Below are 19,835 nucleotides of genomic sequence, written 5' to 3' on the forward strand. Positions count from 1 at the left end.
AACCTTTTGAAAATCTTCATCAGAAGACAGTAATATGACATGTTACACAGTACATTTATGTTTTTTTCAATAATATGCCATTTATATCCATAAATCTCTGTTTACAATGACGACATTTCAAAAAATGCTACTCAAATGTCCGGAGAAATGGACCAATTAAAGTGGCAGTTTGTGTTTAACAGTCTGATGGCCTTGAGTGATGCTGTGAACACGCGGGTGGTTGAGTCCTTGAACTTAAAACTTCACTGGAGAGCTTAGGGTTGTGGGGCGGCGCCCTCTCCACTACTGTTCCATCGATGTGGAAAGGGGGGTGTTCCCTCTGCTGTTTACTGAAGTCCACAATCATCTCCTTAGTTTTGTTGACGTTGGGTGTGAGGTTATTTTCCTGACACCACACTCCGAAGACCCTTTAGGCCGTTTCGTCGTTGTTGGTAATCAAGCCTACCACTGTTGTGTCGTCCGCAAACTTGATGATTGAGTTGGAGGCGTGCGTGGCCACGCAGTCGTGGGTGAACAGGGAGTAAAATGCTGAGCTGTAGTCGATGAACAGTATTCTCACATAGGTATTCCTCTTGCCCAGATGGGTTAGGTCAGTGTGCAGTGTGGTTGAGATTGCATCGTCTGTGGACCTATTTGGGCGGTAAGCAAATTGGAGTGGGTCTAGGGTGTCAGGAAGGGTGGAGGTGATATGGTCCTTGACTAGTCTCTCAAAGCACTTCATGATGACGGAAGTGAGTGCTACGGGGCGGTAGTCGTTTAGCTTAGTTACCTTAGCTTTCTTGGGAACAGGAACAATGGAAGCCCTCTTGAAGCATGTGGGAACAGCAGACTGGGATAGGGATTGATTGAATATGTCCAAAAACACACCAGCCAGCTGGTCTGCGCATGCTCTGAGGGTGCGGCTGGGGATGCCGTCTGGGCCTGCAGCCTTGCGAGGGTTAACACGTTTAAATGTTTTACTCACCTCGGCTGCACTGAAGGAGAGTCTGCATGCTTTAGTTGCGGGCCGTGTCAGTGGCACTGTATTGTTCTCAAAGCGGGCAAACATGTTATTTAGTCTTCCTTGGGAGCAAGACATCCTGGTCCGTGACTGGGCTGGTTTTCTTTTTGTAATCCGTGATTGACTGTAGACCCTGCTACATACCTCTTGTGTCTGAGCCGTTGAATTGCGATTCTACTTTGTCTCTATACTGACGCTTAGCTTGTTTGATTACCTTGCGGAAGGAATAGCTACACTGTTTGTATTCGGTCATGTTTCCGGTCACCTTGCCCTGATTAAAAGCAATGGTTCGCGCTTTCAGTTTCACGCGAATGCTGCCATCAATCCACGGTTTCTGGTTTGGGAATGTTTTAATCGTTGCTATGGGAACGACATCTTCAACGCACGTTCTAATGAACTCGCTCACCGAATCAGCGTATTCGTCAATGTTGTTGTTTGCCGCAATACGAAACATATCCCAGTCCACGTGATGGAAGCAGTCTTGGAGCGTGGAATCAGATTGGTCGGACCAGCGTTGAACAGACCTCAGCACGGGAGCTTCTTGTTTTAGCTTCTGTCTGTAGGCAGGGAGCAACAAAATGGAGTCGTGTTCAGATTTTCCGAAAGGAGAGCGGGGGAGGGCCTTATATGCATCGCGGAAGTTAGAATAGCAATGATCCAAGGTTTTGCCAGCCCTGGTTGCGCAATCGATATGCTGATACAATTTAGCATCAGCATATCAAAGTATTCAGACCATTTACTCAGTACTTTTTTGAAGAACATTTGGCAGGGATTACAGCCTCGAGTCTTCCTCTCCCTCGATCCTGACTAGTCTCCCAGTCCCTGGCACTGAAAAAAATCCCCACAGCAAGATGCTGCCACCACCATGCGTCACCATTGGGATGGTACCAGGTTTCCTCCAGACGTGATGCTTGGCTTTCAGGCCAAAGAGTCCAATCTTGGTTTCAGAGAATCTTGTTTCTCATGGTCTGAAAGTTTTAGGTGCCTTTTGGAAAACTCCAAACGGGCTATCATGTGCCTTTTACTGAGAACTGGCTTCCGTCTGGCCCCTCTACTATAAAGTCCTGATTGGTGGAGTGCAGCAGAGATGGTTGTCCTTCTGGAAGGTTCTCCCATCTCCACAGAGGAACTCTGGAGCTCTGTGAGAATGACCATCGGGTTCTTGGTCCCCTCCCTGACCAAGGCCCTTCTCTCCCGAATGCTCAGTTTGTCCAGCGGGCCTTAGTGACCAAGAGTCTTGGTGGTTCCAAACTTCTTCCATTTAAGAATGATGGTGGGAGGCTACTGGGTTCGTGCAGACCTTCAATGCTGCAGAAATGTTGTTGTACCCTTCCCCAGATCTTGGCCTCGACACAATCCTGTCTCAGAGCTCTACGGACAATTCATTCGACCTCATGGCTTGGTTTTTGCTCTGACATGCACTATCAATTGTGGGACCTTATATTAACAGGTTTGTGCTTTTCCAAATGATGTCCAATCAAGTGAATTTACCACAAGTGGACATCAATCAAGTTGTAGAAACAGGAGGATCAATGAAAACAGGATGCACCTGAGCTAATTTCCGAATCTCATAGCAAAGGGTCTGAATACTTATGTAAATAAGGTATTTCTGTTTTTTTTGTTTAAAAAATTAACTGAAATGTTTTCAAAAAAACGTTTTTTTCTCTTTGTCATTATGTGTGTAGATTGATTATGTGTGTAGATTGATGAGGAAAATGTTTTATTTAATAATTTTAGAATAAGGCTGTAACGTAACAAAATGTGGAAAAAGTACTGAGTACTTTCCAAATGCACTCTATCTACAGTGCCCATAGAAAGTATGCAACCCTTTGCACAAATATCACAGTTTTGCCTAACAGCCTGGAAGGTAAATGTGTTGTTTAGCTTCAGTTTCCTGAGCAACAAAGCCACATCACGTCACCGTTACAGATCCCCTGAAGCCATTCCTCTACAACCATCCCTGGTTCAAACACCCCCATGTATATTTATCAACTGACTTTAACTGGTGGCAGGCTGAGGCACAGAGCCTGCTATTGTCTGGCTGTTGGACAGATCTATAAATAGAAACCAATTCCCAGTAAATTCTATCCTGTCTTTCTGCCATTTGATGGGAATTCTGAGGAAATTGGCTGAGTATTCATCTCTAACCAGACAGGTTTTTTAAATTCATTTTCTAAATTATTTATGGAGAGGATAGACAGAGAAAGAAAAAATGCATCCTTGTCTCGTCTTAGTAGGGAAATGTCTGTAGATCTTCCTTTCTCTGTGTTTTACCTGGGGCTCTCCTTGATAAATTTCAATGCCTTATTCCATCCTTTCCCCTGTAGTTCCTTATGTAGGAAAAATATAACACATGACACTCTCTCCCTCCCCCTCTTTCTCCTTCTCTCCTCTTACCCTCTGTGTGAAGACTGGGAATGTAATCACCAAACAAACTCCCTTGGATTTAGCTGGGTGCCTTGGCTAGGATAAGCTTTGATTTGATTTTCATAATGTGCATTTTGAGTATGAAGGTGGCTCCTTTGTGTGACTGACTGTATCCATGGAAACAGAGACATAGGTGAAAAGAAGATGAGACCATCTCTACCCACTTTGTTAGGCCCTGTGGTCCTGCCTTTGGTCAGACCACTGAATCTACTGTAACACTGGGCCGTTCACCTTTCACCCTGACCCTCCCTTACTTCTGTGGAAACATTATCATATCTAGTCACGGGGATAGGACAGGGTATATCGAAATTCTCTGTCCTGTCTTGTGAAGGCCATGGATGGAGTGTCATTTAGTCCTTTTTCCTCTTCCATCCCTCCACTCTCTCTTCCCCTCAGTCCTCTTCTCCTCCTCCTTGAATCCCATCTAGCAGAATCTGTCCTAACCTCTGACCTTGGCCTTTAGGCTCTGCCGGAGGTCAACGTGACCTGGACGGGGGAGGCCCCCCAGGCGCTGGACTCCATCAGCATCTCCATCGCTGTGGCGACTGAGAAGGGCCTCATTACCCCCATCATCACAAACGCTGCTGACAAGGGAGTGCAGGAGATCTCCGCTAACGACAAGGTAGGGTGGAACTCTACTGATACCTGGGTAGTGTGGAGCTCATAGTTCAGAATCAGGGCCTGTGCTGTTGGAGAAATACATGCATGTTGGAGAAATAAAATCATGAAATGTTACAGTATCTGAAATGGAACTCGCTGTCTCAATTTTTTATTGGCAGTTACAAAGCACTTAAATTAAAGTTATATCAAATGAGTGAAGAACGGTAATATCACCAGCAGCCCCTTACCTTGAGACTGTGGCTGAATCCCAAATCACCCTTGACCCTCCATTTGCTAAATCACGCGTGCCTCTACAATATCCACATGTAACAAAGCTGAGGTTGTGAAAATAATGGAGGGTGTAGGGGCTAATTAGACCCTCCAATAGCCACTTTGACATAGTCAGCTATGCTGCCGCCTTCAGAGTGAAGTGGTATCCCATAATTCACTGCATAATATTTTAGCTTGCACAATTTTACACACAAAACATTTACCACCTGTATTTGTTCGTCAGATTTTGAGAAATGACACAAGTAACATTGGAAATCAAATAAAAAACTATTACTGAGGTTTATATCTTGTAAAACGACAGTGGGAATTTTCCCATTTGAATTTCATGCTAATTTTATAATTTAAATGTGGAACATGAATTTCATCATTCAAGTCACGAGTGTGTCCAGAAGTTGATTGGTTTATTTGATCCCTTCGCCAGTATTGAAGTCACCCTCAGAGTTTTGTCAGCAACATTTGACAACGGAGGTCCCTCCAATCGAGTTGGTCGGGGCGAGGGGCTGGTTTCAGATTCAGTGTGTAACTGCATTCCTCAGGTGCTTTCTTTGGAAAGCTCAGGCTGGGAATGAATCACTCTCTAGGTAAACACATTATCAGGGTTGGTGGTGTTTACATTCCTGGACAGGGACCAGAGATTGTTGTACTGCATGGTTAAACCAGACCATTATCTGCATCATTTTTTGCAGCTCTTAAATCTGCCACCATTGGGCTTCTCATAATGATTTTGGTGATGATGGTGGATTGCTAAAATAACTTAGTCAATTGTTTTGACACAGTAGATAACCATACTAGTGATGGGGGAGGGGAAATCGATACAGTTACATATGGCATATTATTTTTGACAATATCGCAATATTATTTTTACGGCTGCTAGTCAGCTGTACCTACACCAAAGCTCACCTACTTCTTTTTAAATAGTGAGCCAAATTTGTTTTCAGCAATTTAATATCCATGTTTAATCAAAACTTGTTTTCTCATGACTCGCTTATCCCTCTGCGGCAGTCATATGGTGAGCAATATGTTTGGAACATCGAATCGCAATAAATGCTAATTAATTACTTAAAAATCATACAATGTGATTTTCTGGATTTTTGTTTTAGATTCCGTCTCTCACAGTTGAAGTGTACCTATGATAAAATTACAGACCTCTACATGCTTTGTAAGTCGGAAAACCTGCAAAATCAGCAGTGTTTCAAATACTTGTTCTTCCCACTGTATGTCTGTATGATATGACACTATAGACACTGTAGTTCTCTCCATCTCAGCAGCCAGCTATGAAGTGAACGTGCCATGATTATGAATACATAAATGTACAATGCTAGATCATTAAAAGCGATGGAGGGTAAAATAGGGGGCAGGTACATATGCCTCAGCAGCTGGGTACACACACACACACACACACACACACACACACACACACACACACACCCGTGTGCCAGCTTAAGAAATAGAGAATGTGACAATGTAATTCCAATGTATTCCCTGCAAAGGACAACGTGTGCTACCGATCTGTAGCCTGCCACAACACATTTATTAAGCACATACACACTTGCAGTGCCACACACACACACGCACGCACAGTGGTCTCCTGTCCGTGTGTTCCCACCCAGAGTCAGAAGCCTGGTTTGAGTTAGGGCAGAATGTAAACCCCTTATCAGCAGCTAATTGAATACAACATGTGGTCTGGACGGGGCACAGAGCGCTCAGTGGCTACCATGCCTGAACCCACAAAACACATGATTGCTTTTCCTTTCGATGCTGTTATCGCTAATGTTTCCCCATGTATTCTAATGTGTCTCTGGGTCTTTTGACATACTGTTTTTTTTTATAAAAGCAGTGTCTCTGCAATATCTCTAAAGTAAATGTCCATTTGAATGAGCATGACGTGCATGCGTGTTAGATGTAGTATTGCACATCTGCTGCAAATGATTTCCTATATTTGGTCCAGGGTTGTCATGTTGGCCCATAGAAAAGAGAATATTAAGAGAGTATCTTACATAGGGTTGTATGACATGCTTCAATGTGTGTGTACTTGTGTAGCCTCTGTGTCCCAACGGTTATATCCGCAGGGTGGGGCGGATCATTAAATATTGTGTTGGTGGCGGGTTGAATAAACATAAAAAACAGTACCTTCAAAAAATCCATAAATGTGTCTTTGTTGTTCAATTGATATCTATGTGCTACATTGAGGTTTTTATTTCCTTATTTTAGGCTGGTATTAGTGCATACGCTTAATTAAGCTTCAGGGCCTAACTATAAGCGCACAAAATAGCCTACACGCCAATCGCCAAATTCTTTTGGGACTGGGTAGAAAAAGTTAACTTTGATCCATGGAGGCAAAAATTATTCAGCAAGAGTAAAAACTGCAAAATGTAGAGTTGAAAATAATGAAAAGGGAGGGCAAGAAAAGTAATGCAGGTCCTAATCCAGGCACTTGTCATCTCCCGTCTGGATTACTGCAACTCGCTGTTGGCTGGGCTCCCTGCCTGTGCCATTAAACCCCTACAACTCATCCAGAACTTAAATCCGCAGCCCGTCTGGTGTTCAACCTTCCCAAGTTCTCTCACGTCACCCCGCTCCTCCGCTCATTCTCCACTGGCTTCCAGTTGAAGCTCGCATCACAGTTAGACAAGACCATGGTATTGCCTACGGAGCTGTGAGGGGAACGGCACCTCAGTACCTCCAGGCTCTGATCAGGCCCTACACCCAAACAAGGGCACTGCGTTCATCCACCTCTGGCCTGCTTGCCTCCCTACCACTGAGGAGAGTACAGTTCACGCGCAGCCCAGTCAAAACTGTTCGCTGCTCTGGCCCCCCAATGGTGGAACAAACTCCCTTACGACGCCAGGACAGCGGAGTCAATCACCACCTTCCGGAGACACCTGTCAAAACCCCACCTCTTTCAGGAATATCTAGGATAGGATAAAGTAATCCTTCTCATCCCCTTAAAAGATTTAGATGCACTATTGTAAAGTGCCTGTTCCACTGGATGTCTTAAGGTGAACGCACCAATTTGTAAGTCGCTCTGGATAAGAGCGTCTGCTAAATGACTTAAATGTAAATGTAAATGTAATGTTTGGGAAAGATTTGGTGAAGTGCTATAAGGGGATGACAGCAGTGTATGTGTGATGATTGTGAAGCGCAATACAATTTGACACAAGGTCAGGACTTCAAATAGGCCTGTGGCACATAAAGGAACTGTAGAGTCGCCAATACTGCTCAGATGGGTAAATAGAAACTTAAATCTGGACACTGACTGTAGGTCTATAATCTCTCACATAGCCTTCACATAGCCTTAATATTAACTCATGCAGAATTAAGCATTTCTTGCAGTAAAAGGACACACCAAATGTAGGCTACATTTTGACAGGAGAAATATGATTTCTTTCTTTCAGCATTTTGAGAGAATGCGAATGCACAGTTAGATTCATAAACACAGAGTATTTCAACCACATAAAATATGGATCCAAGCCGATTTCAAATCTGATCAGATACATGTTGGGACATTTTCACAGCTTTCTATTTCCTTACAACCGGTCAAACTGATGTCATTAGAAATTTTGCACAGAGAATCTTTCCAGTTTTTTTCTCCCTGGTTCGTAAACGTCTTTGCTCTGCAAAAGAAGCTGATATGGCAGAGAACTTTACCGGTCAACTAGATGGAAGCATTTTTTCTATTGATTTATGACATTCTGGTGAGACAGGGTTTATTTAGTCTTTTAGGGCAACATATAATAACAGGAGGGAAGCTACATGTACAATATCTAATTATAGACAAGTTGACTAACAAATAACCAAAATGTTGGAAAGTATAAACAGAAACATATCTAAATCGGCACATAAATTCCTGCCACCTCCTGTCAAAACATGTTTCTGCCGTCTCTGACTGTAGTGTACAGAGCATATATCTATATTAGCGAGTTAGGGCCAGGTACAGGCCTCAGATTTTCACTTTATCTCCTATAGTCGGGCGGTTGCGAATGCATTATTAGCAATTAAAGGCGGGTGTGAGTGAACAAACACCTGAACCGCGCACTAGTAATGTGTGAATGTGAGGAACATATGGATGGTTTTCCACCTCACATGCACTGGGATGAGACTCAATAATCCAGAAAATACACACACACACACCTATATAAAGTGCAACAGTGCAGCCTCCAAGCTCTTTATGTAGCGTATTGATTTGTGCTCTAGTAGCATATTGATTCATGTTGACTTTTGAGTGATGGAAGACAGGGGGTGTTTAATTGTTTCTTAAGCACCATTACATTAGAGAACTCGTCTTCTCTCTGCTCACTGAGTCATGTCAACTCCCTTACTCCAGCTTGCCAAGCCACAGACGGAGAAAGCCCACTCAGAACAATACAGAGAGTACACACAAGATCAATTTGGCGAAGCAGCAACTTGGACTGACACACCACTGTATGCAGGAGAGGAAAATATATATCCTACAGTGGTGGAATAGGGTAGGGCCTGATGTAGAAGACCCTGGAATTGGAATCAGCGGGGTTAAACATTGATGATGCAGTAGGTCTACATGCATTCAGACAAAGTGGTCAATTTTGTATAAAAATGGGTCATTATTCTAGTGCAGTCCCATTCCACCCCATATGGCCTGCTTGGAACCCTCCTAAAGACTAACTTTCAATGATTTTTCTTTAAAAGCAATTGCCTGCACTGTTTCTTCCTGCTCAGCCAATTTGGTTTTCATTGTGTAAATGTAAAAGTGTTGCCTTCGATGGGGTTTGATGAGTGCTGATTAAACTTGGAATATTGTTAATTATCAACTGACCTATTGAAATATTGAGTGCTATAGTCTAGGGTCTACACCAGAAGTTAATGGTTATCTGTAGGAGGAATGTATATGGTGGAGGCAATTAAGTTTGGAGTGTATTGAGTAAAGAAAGGGCAATCACATGTGGTAGGCACGGATAAGGGTGGAGAGATGTGGTGTAGAGAGGAAGGGGGTCGAGGTTAGGTCAGGTTAGGAACAGTTTATTGCTCGTATCACTTAACTTCCTTCCTAGCAATAAAGATGCAATGTTTAGAGAGAAGGAGGAGACTCCACCCAAATTGGAGTATTTACACTACCACTGGTGGAAATATGTTTTTTTCTTATGCAACTGTATGACCCAGTGGGTGAATAAACTCAGTTTGAGCTTGATTAAGCATCTGTGAGTTTTTTACTTTATTTATTTAGAACCTAACAGGTTCAACACAGTGGGATTGAACTGCACTCTGCTCTAGCTCTGTGTGTGTTGATGCCTGGATTTAATGCCTGGAAGTAATGCTAACAGAAGCTCTTGTGTGAAGCATTTGGAGTATGCAGTCTGAACTCTGAGTGAGGGCTGCCTTGGAGTGTTGACTATGACAAGCTGAAGGGAGGTTATCAGCATGACATTATTTCAACATTATCGTTGAACCATGAGGTCCATACTGTATCACTGAGACGGCTAGAAGCGTGATTGATGGATCTGATTGAACCCTCACCACCTCTAGACAGTAGATCATTGATTAGCCTATGGCTCACAGTGGATCCCTGCCTCTGACTACAGTAGATGACTGACTGCTGATCTGTTTTCTTTAGGCACTGGCCCAAAATGCTTGGGATGGGAAGCTGCTTCCTCATGAGTACCAGTGAGGCTCATACAGGTAAACACAACACACCTTATTATCTGAGAGCCAGATAATACTAACCCTCAGTCCTTTACACACGGAATATTATTTAGATAGATATGCTTTGAACAAATGCAGTGTAGACTTGGCTGTGGGATTTCTCTCTTGGCTTGTTAGACGGTGAACTGGTGGTGTTTGACCTAGGTTCTTACTTAGCACTTCAACATAGTCAAACGTTTGAATATGCAGACATACAGGTCTACGTTGTGGGAGAAAGGTGTTCAATAACTGTATCTGGATCACCGCTGACAATCTGCAGCGTTTGTACCAGGCGCTAAGCTAATCGTTTCTTGAATAGGTCAGTAGGCTACTGGTAGGGAAGCAATCAGTAATGTCCTGCTATTAGAGTTACAACCATCACAGTTAGTCCATATAATACACAGATTCTACATTATCACATGCAGGCATGAAGATAATATGTGGCCAGACGACAAGAGCCATCAATTATGTAGCCATCCATTCCAGGGGAGGGCGGGCTGTTTTAACTCATTTGAATTAATTGGGTAATTTAGACATAAATGGGGTTTCTGTGTCAGAGAGGAGGATAATTCATTTCTATAAAGGATGCAAGCTCTTTCTATCTCTTCTTGAAGATGTATGCATGCTTCTTCCCTCCCTTTATCCATCCCTCCATCCCCCAGGCCTGGTTATGTTATTAACCCTCACAGGAAATTGCCTGTGGATGTTATTGCTCACTAAACACAGAGATAGGATGGTCTCTCTCTCTCTGTGAGTTCACCTCAGGCTGTTGGAAGTGGCACAATGTCTTTATGTGTCTATTGAGGAAATGTCTCCTGGTATCCTCTTTTGTATTCTCCTTAATTCACCTCACACACAGCCTCTTTGTGTTTTGAGTGCATGCTGTCTTCACTGAATTAGTAACAGGGAATAGGTAGCAATAAGGCCCCATTATGTCTGGCTGTAATCTCCCCTTGGTTAATTGTCTGCATGTTTTCCCTGGCTGAGCCAGACTAATGATGCAATGCCCAATTTCTCCTCTCTCTCTCATTCCCCTCCCTTCGTCTCTCACCACCCTCCTTCGTCTTTTTTTCTCTCTTCCTCCTTCATTCTCTCTCTCTCTCCTCCCCCTACTAATTCCTCCCAATTCCCCTCACAAATTAAAATGAGCTTTATCGGTACAAATGTAAAAATCTTTATCCTTCCCTTCCTGTCTCTCCCTGACAGTATTTCTAACCTGGGCATGTTTGGCATCAGTGGGTTCAGTGGGGTGATCAACCCTCCGCAGGTGTGTATCCTGTCCCTGGGCACCTCCAAGGCTGTGCACCGTCTGACCGAGGAGACCAGTGCCCTGAGCACCGTCACCCTGTCTAGTGACGGGTGCCTAGTGGACGACAAGCTGGCATCACGCTTCCTGGACAGGTTTTGTGTCAATCTGGAGAGGCCGCAGTGCATGTCACTAGCCTGAGATGGAGGGATGGAGAATGGGAAGGAAGGAGAGAGGGAACACTTCCACCGTGATACTTATAGTGTGTTCTGCAAAGGAGCAGCTGTCTTATTTGAACTAAATTAACATTGCCATGGCTAGTTGTGCATATATGTTTTATTTTACCTTTATTTAATTAACAAGGCAAGTCAGTTAAGAACAAATTCTTATTTTCAATGACAGCCTAGGAACAGTGAGTTAACTGCCTGTTCAGGGGCAGAATGACAGATTTGTACCTTGTCAGCTCGGGGACTTGATCTTGCAAACTTTCGGTTACTAGTCCAACGCTTTAACCACCAGGCTACCTGCCGCCCCGTAGATACAGCAGATATGACTTTTTATGACCTCTGCTATGTCATGATCATCAATGATAAGGCTTTTTGATGGAGGTGCCAATGCTACGGCCCATGTCTCAATGAGTTCTTATCCATTCACCTGGACAATGCAAACCGATGCTGATGTATAGACTGTTATGTTTTTCTACTCCCATGTATTTATTATCGGCCATGGACTGCACTGCGTTTCTCCTGTGTGAATACATTTTTCCTGACAGAGTGAGTGGCATTTAGAAATTTCCCTCAACATTCTGACTAAAGACTTTGTTGGGATTGTAGGTTCTGTTAGGTCTCCTGAAGGGTTACGAGGAGCAACATAATCCACTGAAAACTCACAAGATTGTCTATATGATATATTCTAATTTACTGTATTTAAAATACTGTATTATAACCACCCCAAGAAAACAGATGTCAAAAATACACATGGACAAAGCAGTAGAATGGCCTTACTAAACAGCTCATTGACATTCCATGTGACACCATCATATGACGCCACCTTTCCAACAAGTCAGTTTGTCAGGTGTCTGCCCTGCTAGAGTTGCCACAGTCAACTGAAAGTGCTGTTATTGTGAAGTAGAAACGTCTAGGAGCAACCACGGCTCAGCCGAGAAGTTGTAGGCCACACAAATGCACAGAATGGGACCGCGAGTTCTGAAGCATGTAGCACGTCTGTCCTTGGTTGCAACACTCACCACCGAGTTCCAAACTGCGACTGGAAGCAAAGTCAGCACAAGAACTGTTCGTCGGGAGCTTCATGAAATGTGTTTCCATGGCCGAGCAGCCGCACACAATCCTAAGATCTCCATGCGCAATGCCAAGCGTCGGCTGGAGTGGTGTAAAGCTCGCCGCCATTGGACTCTGGAGCAATGGAAACGCGTTCTCTGGAGTGATGAATCATGCTTCACCATCTGGCAGTCCGACGGTTTGGTGGAGGAGGAATAATGGTCTGGAGCTGTTTTTCATGGTTCGGGCTAGGCCCCTTAGTTCCAGTGAAGGGAAACCTTAATGTTACAGCATACAATGAATGACATTCTAAACTATTCTGGGCTTCCAACTTTGTGGCAACAGTTTGGGAAAGGTCCTGTTTCAGTTTGACAATGTCCCTGTGTACAAAGCGAGGTCCATACAGAAGTGGTTTGTCGAGATCGGTGTGGAAGAACTTGACTGGCCTGCAGAGAGCCCTGACCTCAACCCCATCGAACACCTTTGGGATGAATTGGAAAGCCTACTGCGAGCCATGCCAAATCTCCCAACATCAGTGCCTGACCTCACTAATGCTCTTGTGGCTGAATGGAAGCAAGTCCCATCAGCAACGTTCCGACATTTGTTGGAAAGTCTTCCCAGAAGAGTGGAGGCTGTTATAACAGCAAAGGGGGGACCAACTCCATATTAATGCCCATGATTTTGGTCATGTAGTGTATGTTTAGAAAAGCTATTTATGTGTGTCAGTACTGGTGGGGCACTGTAATCCTACAAAGAATACATGTTCTTCTGTAGGTATGTAGTGTGTTGTGGGATAGGTAGCATGTAAAGAAATGTTGGAGAGTAGGGCCTCTAAGGAAATGAGGGTTCTCATTGGACAAGTCCACCTATGACCTCCTATTTCAATGCATTTGTTACGTTCTGTGCACTGAACAGGTCCCAGTGCTATCCCCCAGGGCATGTAATGTCTCACGTGGGCCTGAGACGAATCAGGGAATGCCTATGATCTCCAATCAGAATTACATAGAGCACCTCTGATGTAACAAAGGTGAGCTCTGTTAGGGTCACAAAGAGCTCTATTAGGGTTCAGAAAATGTGTTGGATATTGATAGTGTCATTGGACACACTAGAAGTGTCTATTTCCATGCACACCCAGCCACTGTCTCCTAGTTACAACGGCGATGGCAGGTGTGAAAAGAGAGAGAGTGACAAACACCCCTGTTATAACCGACTAGCTACAATAGGAGGAAAATACACATTGTGTTTGTTGTTACGGAATGCCACCAATTCTGTTCCCACTGTCCCCAACTCACACACAACCCTGAAAAGCCATCTGAATATTCAGTGGGGTTCGCTATTATTTCTCATATTGCCATACCATAGGATCTTTTATGTATACAGCATATGTGTAAGTCATTTTATGTGATATAGCTTTGCTTTATACACAGGAAGCCATATGTTAACCCTACATCCTCCTACTGTATATCTGCACCAGACAAGATAATCTCCTTCCTCATCTCTGCCAATCTCGTTTTATTAAAAATGTAATCCAGTCCATTGTAATGGTCTCATTTTCCCTTCATTGTACTGCCTAGTATATAGTGTGTATATATGGATACAGGGGAGATAGCAGCTGCTGCAGGCAGATACGGTAGGTTTGATTCCCCTCTGAGAACTATCGGCCCATAGATTAGATCTGGCCAAAGGCCTGACTCAACAGAACCACAGGAGAAAGGGAGCGGATGTGGAGAGGTCCATCAAAGACAGGCTCTCACATGCTAGGGGGATTCATGGGGAGGGAGGAGAGGGATGAAAGGAGGGAGAAAGGGGGTGGTCTTTGCTCCGGAGAGAGGTGTACACATCCTTTCACGACTCTAGTTGGGATGCCAGACAGAGAAGGCTAAGACCACAAAACCTTGGCACTAGACAGGTGGAAGCATTGCTATCGTGGATACACTCACACAGCCAATAGCAACTCATGTAGCAATGGTACACAAATCACAGCCTTGCTGGTCTATTGACAAACAGCGGGACTGTCTTTTATCTGGGAGTCAGAAAGTGTTCCAGAATGCCAATAGGAATTTCATCCCCGTAAACCCCCCTGGCAAGACAGATTCTGACATTTTGCGGCATCCCACCACGGAGTGACATTTCCTTCCTTGAGTGGAGGCTGCAAGTCTCTGTCATTCAGCCCAATCTAATTACCCAGAACGTCTGGAGCCGGGGACCGCTCGCTGCAGAGGAACACATCCAATTGGCTGTTTTAGAAGGACATGGTTTTGATGAAATGAGGGTGGCCAGCATGTTATAGTTACTGGGGTGTATGGCTAGAGGGCACACTCACGGACACACAGCAGGGTGAATCACGTGACATCAGTAGTACCATGGGCAGTTGCCATGGAGACAGAAGAGGGCAAATCCTCTCATGGTGTGATGGCTTGTCAATTAATATAGTGTCCAGATGTCCTTCTGATCCAACTTGAGGGCGTGTGTGTTAGGTATGCGTAACTGGCTGTAAGGGCAACCCAGCGCAAACCAGTCTATCGTGCACAAACTTGAAAAAACAAACAATTCCACACACAGACATGGGGGGAAACAGAGGGTTGTATACATGTCTAATACTGAGGGAATTGAAACCAGGTGTGTAGGAAAACAAGACAAGATAAATGGAAAAATTAAAGGTGGATCAGCAATGGCTAGAAAGCCGGTGACGTCGATCGCCGAACGTCGCCCGAACAAGGAGAGGAACCGACTTCGGCGGAAGTCGTGACAGTACCCCCCTTGACACGCAGCTCCAGCAGCGCACCGTCACTAGCCTCCGGGACGACCCGGAGGGCGAGGTGCAGGGCGGTCCGGATGGAGAAGGTGGAACTCCCGCAGCATTGAAGGGTCCAACACTCCACTGGAACCCAGCATCTCTCCTCCATACCCCTCCCACTCCACGAGGTACTGAAGGCGAACGGCGTACGCTGGGCGGAGGAACCTCCCGCACCTCAGACTCCTGGAGCGGACCAGCCACAACCGGCCTGAGGAGAGACACATGGAACGAGGGGCTAATACGTTAATCGGGGGGAGCTGTAACCTGTAACACACCTCGTTCAGTCTCCTCAGGACTTTAAACGGCCCCACAAACCGCAGACCCAGTTTCCTGCAGGGCAGGCGGAGGGGCAGGTTTCGGGTCGAGAGCCAGACCCGGTCCGGGGCCTCACTGCGGTGACGGTCTGCGCTGGCTTTCTGGCGCAGCATGGCGCGCTGAAGGTGAACATGGGCGGTGTCCCATGTCTCTTCCGTGCGCCGGAACCAGTCATCCACCGCAGGAGCTTCGGTCTGACTCTGATGCCAAGGAGCCAGACCAGGCTGGTACACCAGTATGCACTGGAAGGGGGAGAGGTTAGTGGAGGAGTGGCGAAGCGAGTTCTGAGCCATCTATAACCAAGGGCACGAAAGCCGCCCACTCCCCTGGCCAGTCCTGGCAATAAGACCGCAGACACCTACCCACATCCTGGTTAACTCTCTCCACCTGCCCGTTACTCTCAGGGTGAAAACCCGAGGTAAGGCTGATCGAGACCCCCAGACGTTCCATGAATGCCATCCAGACCCTCGAAGTGAACTGGGGACCCCGACACTATATCCTCAGACACTATATCCTCAGGCACCCGGTAGTGCCGGAAGACGTGCGTAAACAAGGCTTACGCAGTCTGTAGGGCCGTAGGGAGACCGGGCAGAGGAAGGAGATGGCAGGACTTAGAGAAACGAACCACAACAACCAGGATTGTGGTGTTTCCCTGTGATGGGGGGATATCGGTAAGGAAATCAATCGACAGGTGCGACCATCGCCTTGGTGGAACGGGTAAGGGTGTAATTTACCTCGGGGCAGGTGCCTAGGAGCCTTGCACTGTGCGCACACCGAGCAAGAGGAAAAATAAACCCTCACGTCCTTAGCGAAAGTGGCCACCAAAACTTCCCACTCAGACAGCTCACCGTCTGACCAATGCCTGGATGACCAGAGGAAGGTGACATGTGGGTCCAATAGATCAGCCAGTCACGGACAGCAGGTGGAACGTACAGACACTCAGTGGGACACTGGAGGGGAGCGGGCTCTGCACGTTACGCCTGCTCAATGTCCGTGTCCAGTTCCCACACTACCGGTGCCACCAGGCAGGAGGCCGGGAGTATGGCGGTGGGAGCCATGGGCCGCTCCTCTGTGTCATACAGCCGGGACAGTGCGTTTGCCATCACGTTCTGGGAACCTGGTCTGTACGAAAGGGTGAAAACAAAACGGGTGAAAATCATGGCCCACCTTACCTGGCGAGGGTTCAGTCTCCTCGCTGCCCGGATGTACTGCAGAATGTGATGGTCAGTCCAGATGAGAAAAGGGTGTTTAGCCCCCTCAAGCCAATGTCTCCACACCTTCAGAGCCTTGAGAACAGCCAACAGCTCCCGGTCCCCCACGTCATAGTTTCACTCCGCCTGGTTGAGCTTCCTCGAGAAGAAGGCACAGGGGCGGAGTTTCAGTGGCGAACCCGAGCACTGATGGTGGCACAGGGGCGGAGCTTCTGTGGCGTACCCGGGTGCTGGCTAAAGCTAAAACTGGCGAGTGTAGAGAGTATAGAGATATTGTTATCCACGTCGGCACCAATGATGTTAGGATGAAACAGTCAGAGGTCACCAAGCGCAACATAGCTTCAGCATGTAAATCAGCTAGAAAGATGTGTCGGCATCGAGTAATTGTCTCTGGCCCCCTCCCAGTTAGGGGGAGTGATGAGCTCCACAGCAGAGTCTCATAACTCAATCGCTGGTTGAAAACTGTTTTCTGCCTATCCCAAAATATAGAATTTGCCTGCTGAGGAGTGACGGACTCCATCCTAGCTGGAGGGGTGCTCTCATCTTATCTACCAACATAGACAGGGCTCTAACTCCTCTAGTTCCACAATGAAATAGGGTGCAGTCCAGGCTGCCAGCTTAGTGGAGTCTGCCACTAGCACAGTCAGTGTAGTCAGCTCAGCTATCCCCATTGTCTGTGCCTCGACCTAGGTTGGGCAAAACTAAACATGGCGGTGTTCGCCTTAGCAATCTCACTAGGATAACGACCTCCTCCATTCCTGCCATTATAGAAAGGGATCGTAATACCTCACATCTCAAAATAGGGCTACTTAATGTTAGATCCCTTACTTCAAAGTCAGTTATAGTCAATGAACTAATCACTGATCATAATCTTGATGTGATTGGCCTGACTGAAACATGGCTTAAGCCTGATGAATATACTATGTTAAATGAGGCCTTACCTCCTGGTTAAACTAGTGACCATATCCCCCGTGCATCCCGCAAAGGCAGAGGTGTTGCTAACATTTACGATAGCAAATTTCAATTTACAAAAAAGAAAATGACGTTTTCGTCTTTTGAGCTTCTAGTCATGAAATCTATGCAGCCTACTCAATCACTTTTTATAGCTACTGTTTACAGGCATCCTGGGCCACAAACAGCGTTCCTCATTGAGTTCCCTGAATTCGTATCGGAATTCATAGCAGATAATGTTCTAATTTTTGGTGACTTCAATATTCACATGGAAAAGTCCACAGACTCACTCCAAAAGACTTTCACCTGGCCGTGCTGCTACTCCAGTTTCAACTGTTCTGCCTGCGGCTATGGAATCCTGACCTGTTCACCGGACGTGCTACCTGTCCCAAACCTGCTGTTTTCAACTCTCTAGAGACAGCAGGAGTGGTAGAGATACTCTTAATGATCGGCTATGAAAAGCCACCTGACATTTACTCCTGAGGTGCTGACTTGCTGCACCCTCGACATGTACTGTGATTATTATTATTTGACCATGCTGGTCATTTATGAACATTTGAACATCTTGGCCATGTTCTGTTATAATCTCCACCCGGCACAGCCAGAAGAGGACTGGCCACCCCTCATAGCCTGGTTCCTCTCTAGGTTTCTTCCTTGGTTTTGGCCTTTCTAGGGAGTTTTTCCTAGCCACCATGCTTCTACACCTGCATTGCTTGCTGTTTGGGGTTTTAGGCTGGGTTTCTGTACAGCACTTTGAGATATCAGCTGATGTACGAAGGGCTATATAAATACATTTGATTCGAGAGAGACGGCTCCTATCCCAGCCTCGGAAGAGTCCACCTCCACTATGAACAGCAAGGAGGGATCCGGATGGGCCAGCACGGGAGCCGAGGTAAACAGAGCCCTCAGGTGACCAAAAGCCCTGTCCGCCTCAGCCGACCACTGCAAACGTACCGGTCCCGCCTTCAGCAGTGAGGTAATGGAAGCCGCTACCTGACCAAAACCTTGTATTAATTGGAAAACCCTAGAAACCGCTGCACCTGCTTTACCGTGGTGGGAGTCGGCCAATTACGCACAGCTGAAATGAGGTCACTCTCCAACTCCACCCCGAGGTGGAAATACGATACCCTAGGAAGGAGACGGACTGCTGGAAGAAGACATTTCTGAGCTTTGACGTACAGGTCATGCTCCAACTGTCGACCAAGCACCCTGTGCACCAGGGACACATGCTCGGCTCGTGTAGCCGAGAAATATCAGAATGTCATCAATATACACCACTACACCACTACTTGGAAAACTGATGGAGCATTCTCGAGGTCGGAATGGCTGATTAATTATGGCCGGTTTCAAGTGTTCATAACAATCGGAAATCTGTATTTTTGGACACCGATTTGGCCGATTTATTTATTTATAAAAAAATAAAAAAATGTACACCTTTCTTTAATCGTTATTTAACTAGGCAAGTCAGTTAAGAACACATTCTTATGTTCAATGACGGCCGAGAAACAATGTATTAACTGCCTTGTCCAGGGGCAGAATGACAGATTTTTACCTTGTCAGATCGGGGATTCAATCTTGCAACCTTTCGGTTACTAGTCCAACGCTCTAACCACCTGCCTCACGAGTAGCCTGCCTGTTACGCGAATGCAGTAAGCCAAGGTACGTTGCTAGCTAGCATTAAAGTTATCTTATAAAAAACAATCAATCAATCATCATCACTAGTTAACTACACATTGATGATATTACTAGTTCATCTAGCGTGTCCTGCGTTGCATAAGGACTGTCATTGCAAAAAAGGACTGTCATTGCTCCAATGTGTACCTAACCATAAACATTAATGCCTTTCTTAAAATCTATACACAGAAGTATATATTTTTAAACCTGCATATTTAGCTAAAAGAAATCCAGGTTAGCAGGCAATATTAACCAGGTGAAATTGTGTCACTTCTATTGCGTTCTTTGCATGCAGAGTCAGGGTATATGCAACAGTTTGGGCCACCTGGCTCATTGCGAACTAATTTGCCTGAATTTTATGTAATTATGACATAACATTGAAGGTTATGCA

The 19,835-nt window shown here is 45.5% G+C and overlaps 1 pseudogene; it reads left to right on the plus strand.

Moving 5' to 3' along the window:
* LOC115134858 (pyruvate dehydrogenase protein X component, mitochondrial-like) overlaps positions 1-11,461 on the plus strand; it is a 42,536-nt pseudogene extending 31,075 nt beyond the window's left edge.
* The last annotated feature ends 8,374 nt before the right edge of the window (positions 11,462-19,835 follow it).

Source organism: Oncorhynchus nerka, linkage group LG9a (assembly GCF_034236695.1).
Source record: "Oncorhynchus nerka isolate Pitt River linkage group LG9a, Oner_Uvic_2.0, whole genome shotgun sequence".
NCBI classification, from domain to species: Eukaryota; Metazoa; Chordata; class Actinopteri; order Salmoniformes; family Salmonidae; genus Oncorhynchus; species Oncorhynchus nerka.